The following is a 17,957-nucleotide window of genomic DNA, read 5'->3' on the forward strand; positions in this document are numbered from 1 at the left end:
TTCCCAGTGCCATGTTGGGACATAGGCTCCTTAATATTAAGGAGCAATGATGCTGCTGAAGATCTGCCATCAGGAGGGTCTGGGATGGTGTGTGTGTATGTGTGTGTATGTATGTGTGTGTGTCCCCTCATTGTCTGGTGCCATATTTGTCCCGCAGCATAGCTTGGCCACGTCAGTTACTGGAGTTGAGAAGATTGTATCTTGCTCACCCTCAGGACACTGCTTTCTAGAATTCCCCTTAAGTGGTGGTTGGTTTTCTTTTTGAATCTGAAGCCTACCTACGTCTGGGGTTAGCAGTGAGCCAGGCAGCCCCTGTTCCTCATTGCTGCTTCCTCCTTCCTAGGGAGGAAGACTTCTTTAGCTCTTTTGAAGCAAGTCTGCTGCTCCATTTTCTTGTCCCTGCCCATCATTCACTGAAGGTTTTGGCTCCTGCCTCACTGTTTCCCACCACAGCTAAGATCGTCATTCTCAGTGGCCTTAGTGTTTTTGTAGATAAGCCACCAGCACCCCAACATGTCAGCTCCTCAAGGGCATTGCTTGCAAAGATCTTGGTCTTGACCTCACTTCATGACCCCCGTGGCCATGCCTCGGCCTTGTAATGACTAGTAGCTTTGCCATCTTCAGAGCCTTCATCTTAACACCAAACTCGTGGAACACTACCTCGTATCTTTCCATGGCGTTCCCTCCAACAGGTCTCTAACTCTGACAATTTTTTGATTCTACCAGGATATCAAAGGATTGACCCTCTCAGCCTTGCTCTGCCCCTCACCTTCCCCATGTCCTCACTTGTCTCTTGCTCTTGCTTAGATTCCAGGGCCGCCATTGTGATGTCAGCATGAATCCTCATCTCCCTTGCTCATCTTTCCTCTCTCAGATATACTCACCTGGCTACTCAACCTCAGGTAAATTCGACTCTTCACCTGCTCTATATTTGTGCCCAAGTAGTTCTACATATTTAGAGAAGAGGGGTAAAAACCCCCACAACACCATGTTGACTGGTGTCATTTTAAACTCTTGCCAACCATTATCAAGTGGGCTTTTGCATTTCCAATCTATTTCACACTTTCTCCTCTCTCGTTAAACCTCCAACATCTCCTCCCTAATCCACCCTCTTAACGGATGATGTTGCTTCCTATTTCACGGAGGAAATAGAAGCCTTCAGATAAGACCATCTGCAGGCTCCCATCACACCTGCCCCCACACGCTCCTCCCTCCCTTCTGTGCTCATGGATGAACTGCCGATGCTCCCCGCTAAGGCCAACCTCTCCATTTGGGTCCTGGATACCACCCTCTCTCACTTACTCTCAGACTGTACAAGAGACAAGTCATACTGCACTATCACATTTTGTCTTCCCTACTTGATTGCTTTCATCCTCATAAAAACATATTGTAATCTCTCCCATTAAAAAAAGATCCCTCTTGTGACCTCTCATTTCCTGCCATTTCTTCAAACGGTCCTCAAAAGAATTGTGTAAGTTCCCTATCTTCTCTGCCTTAATGTCTATTCTTTCCTTAATCCAACTCCTTGGAAACACATCTGTTGTGGTTATAGAGGGTCTCCATATTGCCAGACCCTATGATCGATTCTCAAACCACATCTTGCTCTCAGCAGTGTGTGACATTGTTGATCACTCTTTCCTTCTTAAAACACTAAATTCACTGTCATTGGGCCACCATAAATTGTTGGTGCTTCTCCCATCTCATAGGTGACTCCTTCTTCTCCTCCTTTATTGGTATCTCTCCTCTGGTCAGTGTTGGTGGGACCCAGGCTCAATCTTCAGGCCTCTTCTCTGTTTTTATCTACTCCCATGTTAAATAACATCAATATTCATCAGTATGCTTATGGCTTCCAAATATGTATATTCCTTCCCAATATTTCCCCTCAAAACTTCAAATTCCCTATTCTACATCTCCATTTGACTATAAAATAGACATCTGTATATACATCACAGCAGCAGTAGAAAATAAATACGAATACAAAGGAACCCAGAGGTCTCAGGCACAGACTTCTTTGTCCTCAAATTTCTGGGCCGCATAGGATGCACAAGTCTCCAGGAGTATGAAGCACCTCAAATACCAGGAAGCCTGCTTCTGGTAGGGTATCTTCTAGTAAGCTGGTCATATAAGCAGGCTTTAGCTATGTGATCAGCCTTAACCATTCAAACCTGCCCTGCTATCAGCAGTAGGTACAAACCACCAATCTAATTATTTTACTAACTAATGCTGACAGGTTGATTCATCCTGTTCCAAAGTGAATCACTTGTCTTTAGTTAGTACATTCCATACCACTGGGCAAGGGTCATTTGTCTGGAGATAGGCATGCGATCTAGATCATTTAGTATTAACCTGTGTATGCAAATACCATGACAATGAATAAGGCTTTTTTAAGCCTACGGACGGTGGAGCTGACAGAAACATTGCAGGTAGGACAGGAAAATATTCCAGCTGCTCCTGCCATGCTGGGAGAGGTCCAGGGTAATCCACCTTCCCCCAATGGCCCAGCTGGTTCTTCTGGGCAATGGTGTTATATCAGGGGCATCAGTAGTGGTCTCTGCTATTGGTAGGTTGTGAAGGTCAATTTTGGGAAAGAGAAACAAACCCATGTTGTTGAGGACCTGCACGAACTCCATCCCTGATACCATAGCCACGGTGCTTGCCCATCAGGTGTGACTGGTAAAGAGGCTGCTGACATCCGCATCTCTTTTTGTTAACCAGATTATTGAAAGTCTCCTCTCCCGCGGGTGCTCTGTGATGAGCATTCACCCAGGACAGAGATATCCTTGCACTCTGTACCCATTCCAAGAGGTCTGTCTGCACATCTCTTTCTTGGATCTCTTTGTTACCAGTCTTCCATTTTTGTTCTCCTGAATCTCTGATCATCCAGCCAAACCCTTAGTACTTCCTGAATCACCATAGAGTTCTACCTCTGACCATCCATCTTTCTTTTCAGGGACCAACTCACCGTATTGCTTAAAATTCTGCCCTCAGGGAGATTTCCCTCTGTACGGTGCTATAGTAGTCTACATCTAGTAGGTGCAGCACCCTGTGTAGACCCATCCATAACTCCCAGTCTAGCTCCCAGGTTTCTCTTCCTCAATCACCTGGTCATCAAGGACTCCCCACAAAGCCATAGGTGAGGCTGGAGGGAGTGGAGGGACCATAGGAATCTGAGAATGAGCACCTGCTGAAGCAGCTTTCTTATGCTTTCAGGACCTGAGCGAGCCCAATATCAGGTCTGTCACTTTTACTCGGTGATGATACGCTGCTGCACACACAAAGCCACCTTTGCGGCTTGGACAATCAGACAGCATCTGGTTCACAATGAGCAGTTCAGATTACATGGTCACTTGGGCTCCTACAGTCAGCCCTAGTAGCAATGGACAAGCTGCTTCTCAAAAGGAAAGCCGTTACTTCTGGAATAGAGCACAGCTTTGCTTTGAAGCCCTAGGGCACTAAGCTGTGACTCTATCAAGGCTCTCCCGAGGTTTCATGGAATTAGTTGCTGGAAGAGCTAATGGACCCAAGTCAGCCACCTCCTGGTCCACCACTGCAGTTGGGGTTCCAGGAGCCAGAAATTTGCTGCCTTCCACTAACACGTCTGCAACTTGCAGCCAACTTCCCGGGAGCAATGCAGCCTTGAGTGAGGCTACTGGAAGGGGACAATGTAGGCTGCGGCAGCAACTCTGGCCTGATGAGTCCCCACATGCGCCATTCCAGAGGAAGGAGAGTCTGTTACCTCCTTTCTGCCTTTGAAATCTCTGTGAATGTAGCTCAGTGGCAAAGCCCACGTTGCACCTGCATCCCACCTCTCAGCCCCCTCGCTCCTGCAACCCAGGGGAGAACGCAGAAGTGGGCGTACTGCTTGTTAAACTATCTCTTCTTGCATGAGACATTCATTTACTTGGAGAGAGATGAAAAGGGCTGTACAAATCCTGAGAGATCTGACTTAATTAGGCTAATTTGTTAAGTACTCGTTGCAGTGAAAAACATTTAAGTGAATGAAGTTTAATTGTTTTTTTTAATTATTCATTTTTACATCGTGTTATATAAGTTCCTGATTTAAAGAGCAAAATAGGTCTGGCTGTGAAAATCAGCCCTCGTGTTTCTCACCTTCCTCAAGAAAAACAACAACAACAACAGCAACAGGTTTAATTCTTTCAGCTGATGGTTTTGTATCTACAGCCCATTCTCTGAAGAATTTGCTATTATCTTGCTTCTTGGTTTGTGTGAAATTGGGGGTTTCCTGGCACTAGGGAGAATGAGGTTTGATTCTCTTTTGCTCCTTTATCCCCACCACACACACAGAGTCCCCATGACCCCCATCCTACCAATATGATCCAATTATAATTTGGGTTCTTTCAACATTTGGTCTCCATCATCCTATGAAAATGCTTTTCATAGCTGAGCCATGGAATATACTATGATTACTTCTCTTTCCTGAACAAAGTGCTCTCCTCTTTAGTGAATTGTTGTCTGTGTTTGCTTCTTTGTTTGCTTAGTTTCCTGCGTACTTCACTCGTTCAGCCCCTATCATTCTCCCAGTTGTCCAATTCTCCTGTCAGAATGGGCAGATCCACTAGATTTTCTTTCAGTTTCTCTTAAGGAAATCTCTCCCCTGGTGCCTTCTGACTGCTCTAGTCAATATGGTATTTTGTCTCCTGCACACTTACTGTTCTGAAATTTCCCTTTACCACCATCACTTTTGCCTCGCTCCTGGGTTAGATCCTTTGTTTCCTAAAGCCCATGCCTTCCTCTTTCTTGGTTTATTCGCTTGTTTTATTGGAGCACATCCTCCATAAGCTTTCTTAGAAAGAGTGCATGGGACTTTTTTTGAAATTTTTTGAGACTTTGTGTGTCTGAAAATGTTTTTGTTCCACCCTGACACTGGTTGATATTATGGTTGGGTGTAGAGTTCTAGATCAAAAACAATTTTCCTTTATAATATTGATTACATTGCTTTTGGTTACTCTGAAGACCTTCTGATTCTGGTTCTTTGTATGTGACCTGTATTTTCTTTCTGGAAGGTTGTAGGATAGTCTCAGTATTCTGAAGTTTCATGATGACATGCCTCAAGTACCTAAAGATCCAATATAATAGAACCTTTCAATCTGGAAATCTATGTTCTTCGGTTCTGGGCAATTGTCTTAGATTCTTTTGTAGAGCATTTCTTGTTTTCTGATTTCCTTGCTTTCTCTTCCTGGCCTTCCTGTTATATGGATGCTGTGCATCTTGTATTTGTCATTCATTCATTTAATATTTTTTCCCATTTTTTTCTCTTTGATTTTTTCCTTTACTTTCTAGAATATTTCTCACCTTCTTTCTTCCAGAACTTCTATTGATTTTTTCATTTATATTGTCATGCTTTTTAACTTTCAAGGACTTTATTTGTTCTCTAAATGTTCCTTTTCTCTCTCTCTCTTCCTTCCTTCCGCTCTCCCTCTCTTTTCCTCCTTTCCTTTCACTTTTTCTTTCTTTTCTTTCTTCCTTCGTTCCTTCCTTCGTTCCTTCCTTCCTTCCTAACTTCCTTCCTTCCTTCCTTCCTTTTCTTCTAATACCCTGTTCTTGTTTTGAATATGCATTATGTATTTTTCTATGGTGGATTTTGTTGTTAGTTTCTTTGGTAGTAGAGTATCTCCTCCATAAAAATTTATTTATTTATTTATTTACTTATTTACTTATTTACTTATTTCATTTAAAGTCTTTTCTCAAATGTCTATTGATCCCTGCTCATTGGTTCATGTTAAGAGTGGGACAGCAAGGAGCTGATTGGAAGCTTGAAGGCCATGGGTGGACTGTTCTTGGAGATGATGGGCTTCACCACAGGGTGGTCTGCCTGGGCTGTTTCCTTGTGGGCATCACTGAAGTCAGGTCTTCAAATCTGCCTTCTTAGGCTGGTCGTCGTCCCCAGAGAAGGCTGTGGAGCCTCCTACCTAGAGTGGATGGGCCTGGCTACCCATTCTTAGAGCTATTTGGGGAGGAAAGTTGAGGACTGGGCTGGGGCTCAGTTGTCCAGTATATAATTGTTTATTGAAACGCCCTGTTTGTGGTATGGTACTCCCACTCTGAACTGTGTCTGATGTCCTCAATCCAAAAACCCTGCCTTGCCCTCCCCAGATAACAGAATGACAGTTTTCTGGGAGGTGGGAGGGGCAAGCCCCGGCTGCATGGAGTGGGAAAGGAGAGGTGGACTTTAACTGATTCTTAAGCAGCCTATGGGCCATGTAGCCCTTTCTTTCCCCAGACCCCCAGAGCAACCAGTGGCAGTCATTCCTGGCCTCCCTCTGAGGGGCAAGCCAGGCTGCATTTGCTCTGCTGCTGGTGGAAGTTTCGCTTTCTGGGAGCACTCTCAGTCAGTTGCCATAGACCCATCTGCTGCCTCACTTTTAACATGCTGTCAAGTTATCTCTTCTGCTGGGAAAGTTTGTATATTTAAAAAATTCCTTTAAGCTAAAATTGGGGCAGTTTAGGGAGGTGGTTTAGAGCAGGGACCTTGGGTTCAGCAGATTTGGGCTCTAGTTCCAGCCCCACGACTTACTAGTCATGGAAACTCCTGAAAGGTGGTCACTTTTCTGAGCCTCAGTTTCCTGATCTAAAAAAAATACTGGAACAATTTTAGGGAAATTGGAAAACTAATGTAATAATTGGGGTTATATGAGGATTATATGAGATGTACACAGGACACAGTACACGTTAGACAGTCAAGAAGTTCTAGCTAGTATTATCTCAATTATAGCAATAATAATTTTCTTGATAATGAAATATCTGCATGACATATAATTGTGAGTAGAGTAAAAGCCTGGTAAATGATGATTTGTCCAAGGCTATCTCTTCCCTGGCACTAAAACTGTCTGCAAAGATTACACACACACACACACACACACACACACACACACACACACACACACAATTTGTATGCTGTCTGCTGTGGGCAAATTTAGTACATTCAGTGATGAAGGAATACCTTTCTAAAACTTGTTGAGCAAGGAAATAAGAACATGGATCAGCCATTGGGATGTTGCACAGTCAAAAAGTATTGGTTATTGCTATTAGTAAAAGACTTTCTAAGTGCAACATTGAGCACCATTCCTGGCACAGAGTAGGTGACCGAGATGTATTCTCTGAGTTTGATCTGTTTTCCTATTCCTTCTGCTTGTTGGAATGTAATTGGCTAGCCCTGTTTGCAACAATTGACATTTTTAAAACTTTTAAAGTGCTTGTTAGAATACACTGTGATCTGGAGGATGTTTCTTTTCCCTGGAAGAAAGCCCCAAATATTAGCTTTATGTGCCTTAGAATAAGAAGCACAAATCTGAGTGTAATCCATTTGGATTCTAATGGAAGCCTGTGACCAGAACTCAGCCTTCAGGAGGTATTTTGAAGGGCAAATGTAAATAACAGTTTATATTACTATTTCTTTTGGCAAAGGCAGGTTTATTTCTGTAGAATTTTATCTACTACAGTGATCTCTGCCCAATGAAATGGGAACTGGCAAAAAAGTCAGTAAATCGCTTAAGCTTTCCTGTGAGCTCTGGAATTTAAAATACTTGTGATTTGGGGTCACTTTTTGTCATTTCAGATAGGTTTTCCTTCCAGAAATTTCTAATTTATTATCCCAGCAATAAATTCTGGCTTCTTCTAGATGCATTCTTTCTTCAATGTTGGCTTTCCCTTTTTTCCAGCTTCTTTTAAAGTTCAGAATCATACGCCAATTTTAAGCCAGTTGGCTTTGATTGTTCTATACAGCCAGCAAAGAAAATGGCCCACCTCATCCCTTTCTCATTATTATGAAATTCTTAAATAATCTCTTGGTTTCGTTAACTCATTAAAAAAAACTTTCTTTAAATGAATTCATGTGGATTGAAGTACTGAAATCTGAGAAAGACAAATTCAAGATTTTGTCTAGGTCTTGAAGTAGGCATTTATAAAGATGGTCAAGGGACAGTTTAAAGAGCTGGAAAGAGGGGCGCCTGGGTGGCGCAGTCGGTTAAGCATCCGACTTCAGCCAGGTCATGATCTCGCGGTCCATGAGTTCGAGCCCCACGTCGGGCTCTGGGCTGATGGCTCAGAGCCTGGAGCCTGTTTCCGATTCTGTATCTCCCTCTCTCTCTGCCCCTCCCCGGTTCATGCTCTGTCTCTCTCTGTCCCAAAAATAAATAAACCTTGAAAAAAAAAATTTTTAAAGAGCTGGAAAGATCCAACATTGGTCGTAATCTCTTGCCACCATAATGCCATATGACAAACTATCCAGATGTCAGTGGACTCTAACAGTAGGTATTTATTTTTCTCTCTTATGTCTGCAAGTCATAGGGCCCACCCAATTTAAGCTTAGCAGGGCTCAGTGGGACTTCGCTACAACTCACAGGTAAATGACTTACACTCATTGAACTCCAGTTTACCCACCTGTAAAACAGGGCATTAAACATTTCCCTCCTTTGGAAAAGTATGTCTGAAGTGCAGGCTTAGGCCTTTGGCCACAAGTGATGAATCCAGGGTCGGCACCTGACCCCAGTGTGATACTCTGATTACTTTTTGAAGAGTTTGGGATTTTGCAGTGAGAAGCACAGAAGCTAGAGGACAGGTAGACTGAGTCACTTTGATGGCACAGTTCTAGAAACATCTAAGGAAATTGCTCTTAGTGCTGACGCATCTGGGTTTTTTTGTTGGTTCCTGCCCTTCTTCTGGAATCCGTGAGATACCATGACTACTTCCAATAAACTTCACCCTCTGCTTAAGCAAATACGGTAGATTTAAAATATGGCCCCCAAATTCTTTGACCTTCTTCTTAAGAGGTGGGGAGGGGGTGTCTGTTAATTAGTTATCGCATGACTATTAACATGAGTGGAAGTTACATTATGCCATTTTCCATCCTCAGACCTTGAGAAACTGGCAGCTTACACTCTTTCTCAAGAGGTGCTTGCTTTTGTAACCAAGCCCCCATGTTGAGGGGAAGCCCAAGCTGCCCATAGAAAGGCCCGTGTGGAGAGAAACCACCAACGAGCGCCATCCTACTTGCAATATGACTGAACCACATGGCAAGTAGAGCTTCCTGCCTCAGCCCAGCTGTCCCAGTTGATTCCATGAGCAGCAGAGACGAGCCATCCCTGCTGAACCCAAATTGCAGATTTGTGAGAAAAATAAATGACTGCCATTAGTGTAAGCCATTCCGTTTGGAATGGCTACCTAAACAGCAATAGATGAATGGAATAACCAGCTACAGTTCTACTTGTTTGTTTGGTTTTTTTTCTACTTTCTTTTCTGTTCCTTACAACCAGAAGCAGGAGCACAGAGATGAAGCACTTAGATCTGGACTCCAGTTGTCTGGATCCAAGTCCTGCCTTTGCCGTTTGCTAGGTGTGACTTTTGGGCTGGTTGTGACGTCTCTCTGCACTCAAATTTTCTCACTTGTCAAATGAGGAGAGGAATAGAAAATAGTCCCCTCTCACCAGGTTGTTCTGAGAATTAAGTGAGATTATGTATGCAAAGTATTTAGTGTATTTCTGAATCTGGCTTCTCTCATTCTGATTCATACAGAAGTGGGGTTTGGGAATGGGCTGCAACATACCAGAGCTTCCCATGTGGAAGCAGCTGAATTGAGGTGGCGTGGGAAGACGTGAGGACCCCCTGATCCCAGCAGGGGATACTGGCAGGGCTTTTACACTCAGGGGCAAATATAGTCCGTTAAAATACCTCTCCCTGTCGACTTGAGGCCAGATCATGTGGCCAGTGACGAAGCACTTAGGGGCAGACGAGCAAAATATCAGAGTATTTCAGAAGTTGGAGATCATCTACAGACTTTAGTAAATGACTCCAGGAAGAGATAAGCTCCAGACAAGCCGGACTGACAACCTAAAAGCAGAGTGACAACAGAACAGAGACCCTTGTTGCTGATGTCCTGAGGCCACTGGAGATCAAATAGTCATGGCCTTCTAAATCTCAGAGGCTACGTTCTCTGCTGCCCCCAAATGAGTGCCCTGATGAATATGCAAGCTCCTGGATGAGAGATGCCTGGGAGAAGCCTAGGAAGGCAGGGATGCTGATTTTGCACATACCCTGGCACCTTCTGCTGGGACATTGGGCATTTTGCCAACACTGCACCTCTAGGAACATGGATGAGTCCTCATTGGTTTTGTCTATACTGTGTGTCCCTGACCCCTTGGCTAGCTCTGACAGGTCCAGGGGAGAACCCAATCTTGCTCCATCCAGCACATTCTCTGTCCTTGAACTGAAGGGCCTAGACCTTAGGTTGCTGAGTCATGGTAATGCAGAGGGACGGTCAGCAAACCTGCTGCCGAGTCCACAGACCTGCTGTTGGCTTCTGCCTTTCCTCCAGCCTTGGGTTAGCTTTTCCTCTTTTTTTTTTTTTTTTTTTTTTTTGTTCTGTGGGATCCAGCAGTATTTACCTAGTAGCGACTGCTTTTTAATTAAGCTTCTCTCTCGTTTGCCACCCTAAGACACTCATCAGAATGGAGATTTAAAAAACAGAAAAACAGCAAATGCTCTGCTCTGTGGGCACCCGGCGATGGTTCAAACAGACGATACATAGTGAGGGTTACCAGCCCTGTGCCTGCACAAAGTAGGTCATCAGTACCCTCTCCCTTCACCTCTTTCCTTCTCTTGAATGTACTTTGGACACACGCTCATTACCACAAAAGGCCAGGCTGCTCTGGAGTACTGTTCTCTTGCTTCAGGAGCCTGCAGCCCTCTGCCCATCTCATCTGCATGCTAATGCAATTTCCGAGGATGATCTATCCTAAGCGTGGCTAAAATTCCTGGGAGATTTATTATGTTCCCTAGTTCTATAGATCAGGGACAATTTTTTATAAATTCTTGCTTTTGCTGAACAATTTAATATGCCATTGTCTAGGCAACGGAATTCTCCTCAATTAGATTTTCAGGCTAATGTGGGGAGGAACTTTCCCCCTTCCTCTCCAGCAATATTAGGAAAGGCCATAAGTCCTGCTCAAGAACACAATTTGCTGCCGCCTCGTGAGGACATTCAAACCTGACTCTCTTCCACAGCAGTCCGCATCTTCCCTTCTGCTCCAGGCTGCTGTCTTGGTGAGGTGGTTGAGGCTGCCCGTGAGAAGAGCCCACAGCTACTGTGGGGTCTGGGCACTGGCCTTGCAGAAAGGCCCCCCACCAGGGGACATTGATCTTGGAGAATGAATCACTGCCTCAGTCGTGTAAGCTCAGAAATTCAATCTTTGAAGTCCAGAAGTTATTAGACGCCTGAATAAACATTGCCAACAAGGAACGAGAAATGAGAACAAACCAGAAAGAGAATTTGCTACTTTCAAGCAGACTGAAGGTTCGCACCAGCAGGACGAGCACATTCTGTCCCTAGGGGCGTTGCTCCTCAGGAAGCCAAGTTACCTGATGGTGGCTGGGTGAACAGGAAACCAGAATGTGACCTTCTTTTTTTTAAGTTTGTTCATTTATTTTTGAGAGAGAGAGCGAGAGCACACAGGGGGAGCAGAGAGAGAGAGAAACAGAGGGAGGGTGGGAGGGAGAGAGAATCCCAAGCAGGCCTGGCACTGTCAGTGTGGAGCCCAATGTGGGGCTTGAACCCACAAACTGTAAGATCATGACTTGAGCCGAAACCAAGAGTTGGATGCTTCACCGACTGAGCCACCCATGTGCCCCCAGAACGTGACCTTCTACTGGCTTCAGCCTTTCCTGGGCAGAGGATGGGCAGGCCCTGCCAGTATACAACCTCTACGCCTCCTTGTTCAGGCTTCCCTGGTTCATCAACCTTCATCGAGGGACCCTTTCTCCCTCAAGGGGTTGATCCCTTTGCGGGCCTGGAGCTTGTTCTCGGGCCTCTACACTTCGGTTCACTCCGTCACGAACCAGTTCCTGGTTTAACTCTCAAGACATCCTTAATTCCTTCCCTTCCACACCCAGGGCTCGGTTAGTCACCATGCAAGATGGAATCTGGGTTTTGACTGGATTTGAAGGTGGACAGGAGGGGAAAGTAAAGTTGACTCAGGTGGTACATCTGGCTGACAGGCTGAGTGGTGGCACCATCTGGATCAGCATGATGATAGCTGCTGTTTGTGGAGTGCTGTGCTACAGGCAACAGCATCATTAGCTCATTTAATCTTCCCAAGTACCTACAAGAAAAGTACTAGTCTATTTCCCAATTGGCTGAATGGCAGCTTTGATAGATTTACTTGTTTTTGTTGAATTATTTAGTTTTAATTGACCAGTTTTCATTTTGTCCTTGTAACAGCATTTACATAGAACATTCAGTGTGTCCTTGCTTCCATTTCCTCTTCTGCTGCTGGAGCTTAAGGGTGGAGAGAGGGGAAGTGGAGGGAGAGGAAAGTGTAATATATTCTTTAATAAGGAGAATTTTTATGAGCATATTCTTCATTTATGTTTTCTTATTCATAAAGAGAATGTATTTATGAGTCTTTATAATAAAGAACACAGCCTCATGAATGTATTCTCCTCATGCCCCCACCCCCTCCAGCCTGACTTTCTTTTGTGGCCTCTCTCCCTGTCAACCTCCCCCTCCCTACTCCATCTTGGCACCTCAGTCTCCAGCTGCAGCAGCAGAGAGCTGGGGGAGACAATATTTAAATATTCCATAAAATCCTGTTACGGAGACAAGATGAACTGACCAATGAAAACAGACTACAAAGGATCAAATGATGTAGTGAATTACTCATTTGGTGGGCTGGCTCCCAGGGTTTTGGGACTAGCCATTTGGCTTGGCTTTTGGTTGACTATCCAGATGAAGTGACCTGGAGTCATTTTCCAGACAAGGAAGCGGAGGCTGGAGAAGCAATACCAAATGTTAGAGCCGTAATTTAAAAAGGCTTGTTTGAAGGTGAGTTGGTGTCTTTGTGCCATTCAGCCGGATAGGAGCACAGAAGAGAAGACAGGATAAAACCCAGGATGGATTTCCCACGGTCTCCAAAGAACTGTATTCGGGGAAGTTGATTTTCAAGTGTCAAAAATGCAAATGCCTTTAGAGTCCAGGAAAGTGAGAAAACAATCGGCAGGGTAAAGGAATTAGAAAAATTTAATTTTCTCTAAATAAGCCCACAAAACAGTGCTAAGTGTGGTGCAATGTGGGCCTATCACTTGACACCCATGACAGGGAGGCAGTAGAGACAGATGGGGATGGTAGTGAACTGAAGAGGGAGCTGCCATCACTGTTATAGATATTTTGATTTTCCCAAAAGAGCTGGAAGTCCTGATTTTGATATCAAATCTCCCAAGTTGTGAGCGTAACTTCAGATTCCTTTGCAACACCGTGTAGGCCAGTCTAAACAAATCTGGATGCTGGATCTGGTCTGTAAATTTGCAGCCTTGGCAGCTGGCATGGAGACATCACCAAACCTGGAAGCTGAGTCAAAACCATGGAGGCCATGTGGCTGTGGGGAGGTCTGCAAATTCAGATTATGACGAAGAATAGATGAAGACGTCAAGAAATGATCTCAGTGCTTACACAAGAATAACATTTTATCACCAGAAGGAAATCGGTTTCCAAATACCTCACCTCATACATGGAGTGAAGACTTGAAAGAGGAGGCTTTGAAACCGGAGAAATCTGGTGCTGAATCCCAGCCCTACCACTTACCTGCTGTCCAACCTTGAGCAGATCCATCAACCTTTGGTGCCTTTATTTCCTTCTATCTGAATTCTTGTGAGGCTTCAATGCAATAAGATATGAAAATCTAGATAGACGGCAGATAGAAGGCTCTCACTAAAACAGCAATGGTGATCAATACCATCGATAATCATGACAATTGTTATCGGTACATACATTTATAAACTCCAGAGAAAGCTACAATGGAAATTGGCTGCTGAAAGTTTTGTTCATGGGCGATTTTTCCACAACGTTGGCAAGGCTCTTTGATGCTTCCTTCTCATTTCAACATAGTTACACTGGAAATCACAAAGCCTAGTGCCTTTTTGTAACTCTATCAGAAAAGCATTCAGGGAACTCAAATAATCCATTCAAACCCAAACCTGGTGGGAATTTCTGGCACTTGACTAACAGCATAAGGCATCTCCAGATACTTCTATCCAGTGGCTTTTAAAGCAGGCTGTGCCTTGGGAGGATTCACACAGAATTCAGCACGTTTCTCATGCATAGGGCTCCTTCATTCTGTTTTCCACCCCTTCCATGCTGCCTATCTCTTATTGTGCTATTCAGCTCAGCCCAGGTTGAAACCACTGCATTTGATGAGCCAAGTGGCCATCTTCTAGATAGCCCTTCCAGGACTTGCACTCATGCGCGCACACACACACCCCCTTACCCAGCACTCAGTACGAAGTCTTAAGCTTCAGTCCTACTGTGGGAGTGGAGGAGGGTAGATGTGGGAAACAGGGGCCCTTATGTTTTGAAAAGAGTGAGAAAGTCTCTCAATGTAGTCCCTAGTTGCCCATGCTAACAGAGAGAAATCTGACCTGCCTCACAGTCTCACAGTGTAACCAGCACCCAGGAATGCAGGGTTTGGGCCTCCAGAACAGTTGATGGCAAAAGTCTAGAACTCCTAACGTCATTTCTGATTCACTCCCCAACCCCCAGGGCTACCTGCACCAGCTCCTGACTTTAGATTTGCCATCCTCGTTCTAGCCCAAGCTCAGACCTGATGTGAGAGATGTGGCTTCTCCTGATGAGCTTTGGGCCCTTGTCGCAGATGCTGTGGAGGCCTCACCTTGACCATTCCCTTGCACATGGACCCCATGATGTCCAGTTTCCCGTAGCTGCAACTTGCTGCCTGAAGAAGGCTTTCTCTAGGTACTTAAGCCCACTGAGCTGGTTCCCGGAGCAAGCTATGCCAGGGGGTTAAGCCTCACCCTCCAGCAGCCCTCCACTAATGATGGATGGGAATTGGGGTGAATAAAACTCCAACTTCCTCATTCTCTGAAGGAGAGACAACTCTGAAGCGTGTTCCACCCCATGTCCCAGAGGTCCCCGGTGGGGCTGAACTCCAATCGCTCACAGGGGTCACTGACACATCAAAGCACCCACTATCACTACCGTCCCTTTTCTGACACATTCCTGCTCTCATACTGACGTTTTTCAGGATAACCTCCCAAATAAACTTGACTCAGGATCTGCTTTGGGGCAGTCTAACCTAAGACAGCCTTCTTTCTTATCCTACAGAGTAAAATACTACTCACTAACCACATTATTATGTCAGACACAATATTTATTTCACATTAGATCCCTGAGATGGGTGCTGTTTTAACCCCCACTTTACAAATGAGAAAATGGAGGCCACAGAGCCAGCCAGTGGCAGAGCCAGGATTTGAACTCAGATCTTTCCGGCTCCAAAAGTTCTGCCTGCCCTATCATATGACACTCACCTGGCTCCTTCCATCCTGGATCTCTTTCCTGCAATCAAGCCTTGGCCACAAAGACAGAAGGAGGAATGGCTGACCACTTACTGTGACACCAATTATCGCCACATGTAAAGAACAGGAAATTGTAATTCAGGAACTGAGTGTACCAAGACAGCTGGCTTCAGCCCACAGAGGCAGGCAGCACTATTATTTTAAGAATCCTTCCGGGCACAGAAGAGCAGCCTTTGTGTCTGTGGAGGTTGGTACAGTGATGGTGATGCCCTCCCCATCAACAGACTGTGTAGGAAGACCTATGGAAAATGGAAAAACCCAGCTTGGACCCTCTCTGGTCTACTACTCCTAGTACAAAGTAGAGGACTAACAACCTGGGGATCTGGCTTCCAATTCTCAAGCTTCCCTTTATAGTCTGTGTAAAGTTTGGTTTCTTACTTCCTTGCACTGGACCTCAGTTTCATGGGTTACATGTACTAAATCTATGATGGTCCCACCAACTGTAGCAGGCTGAGTGAATTTTAAATGTTGGGTGCTCCATTTGGATGTGTTCCCATAATGTTTGGCCCGTGGCTCACTCCAGATAGAACTTCAGCTCCAGATAAGGTAAATAAGATGATAGTCAGGTCCCATCTTGGGATCAAAGGAAACACATCATTGGCCAAAAATATATTTCTATTTTGTGCTTACTCTGGTGTGAGATTCTAGAGAAGATGAGCATTGGTTCATATCTGCATTCAAACAATCGACAGTACTTTCAAGCATACCTTTGTTCTAGGCCCTGAGCTTGGCGTCATGGGTACAAAAATAGATAATACAAGGCCATAACCCCAAGTGTCAGGAAATACCATGGAAAGCGACTAGCAGGAATGAGTGTGAAGGAAAAGAACCTGGACTCTCTCTGCTTATCCTGAGAGACGGCCTCAGTGAGTCCCCCTCTGGTGGGGAATAAAGCATAGCAGCTCTGTCAAAGAAGGTAAGCTCCATCTGAGGAGAGGTCATTGCTTGCAGTATTGCAGAGGGGAGAGGCTCTCCCAGGAGAACCAGGGAAAGCTTCATAGAGGAGATGATATTTGAGTGGAGCCTTGAAAGGAGCACAGGACTTCAGCGGCTGGAGATGGGAAGAGAATATTCTAGGCAAGGCAAATGTATGCAAAGTCCCCCAGACATTGTCCAGGGCACAAGTTGTTTCAGTTGGATGCAGCAGAGGTTATCTGAAAAGAAAAGGATATAGGAAGAAAGACTGGAATAGACTGTTCAGATCATATGAGAAAGCTTCTGAATTCAGACCAAGGAGCATGCAATTCAGCAGGGAATCGGTAGATGAGCCCTAGCAGTCAGGGTTCTGAATTCCAAGCCACAGAAATCAATTCCAACTAACGTTAGCAAAGAGAAGACTTTATTAGAAGGATACGCTAAAGCTCATAGAATTGAAGGGAAAGCTGACCAACCAGACCTCGGAAAATACAGGAACCAGGAAACCTAGAAGGAAATAGTGATAGGGAATAATAAACAATATAATAGTCAGGTTTTGCTGCAGTAAAGCTGCTTAACAAATAGTCCTCAAAGCTCAGTGACTGACAACCGCAAACCTTTTATTTTTCTTGTTCATGGGTTTGAGGATCAGCTGGGTTGGCTCCCTTTCAGGCTATAGGTAAATTCGGTTGTGCAACACATGTCTCCTCATTCTCCTTGGGCCAGTGGCTACCTGAGGCTTGTCCTTCTGCAGCAGAGAGTGGAAGAGCAAGCCAAACCACAGAAGAACATTCAAGGTCTCTGCTCCTTTTCAGTAATGCTGAATAATATTCCCTTGGCCAGAGCAAGTCCTGTGGGGAAAGAGAAGGGAAAATAAGAAGGAATGGGAATCTTGGGAATCTGCGATGGGTGTGTAAGTGAGTGAGTGTGTGTGTGTGTGTGTGTGTGTGTGTGTGTGTTTGGGAATGGATTGTTTCAAGATACTAGTAAATAGGGGCAGTTTGCCAGTAGGATTACAACACTGGAGGCCAGAAGTTTCTGCTTCCCTCAGAAACTGAGTGAGTCCGCTTTTCCCTGCTTCTGGCCACACCTCTCCTTCTGAGGACCGAAGTAGAACACCCTAGAGGTATTAATATAACCCTTAACCTCACAGCATGGGAGGCCCCTTGAGGGTTTTTATACATTCTTACTCAGACCCAAGTGATAAAGCTGACCACCCCCTAAACCCCCACCCAGGGAACAGCCTTCATGCCCAAATTCTTTTTTTTTTTTTTTGAGAGAGAGAGAACGAGACAGAGGGAGAGAGTGAGAGCGAGCAGTGGAGGGGCAGAGGGAGAGGGAGAGGGAGAGAGAGAATCCCAAGCAGGCTCTATCCCCAGTTCGAAGCCAGACACGGGGCTCGATCTCACGAATGGGAGATCGTGACCTGAGCCAAAGTCAAGACTCGGGTGCTTAACTGACTGAGCCACCCAGGCACCCCAATGCCCAAATTCTTGAGTGAAGAATTGAACCCTGGGGCAATATTGACCACTGGGAGCACCAGGGATCCCAAAAGACAAAGCTACCTATCTCAGATCCCTCAGGGGATAAGAAATAGGGGAGTTAGAGCCTCCTTTCTGGGCTCAAGTAGAAAGCACTCAGCTTCTTGTCACTCCCAGGATGGG

Source organism: Prionailurus bengalensis, chromosome C2, assembly GCF_016509475.1.
Source record: "Prionailurus bengalensis isolate Pbe53 chromosome C2, Fcat_Pben_1.1_paternal_pri, whole genome shotgun sequence".
Classification (NCBI taxonomy): Eukaryota; Metazoa; Chordata; class Mammalia; order Carnivora; family Felidae; genus Prionailurus; species Prionailurus bengalensis.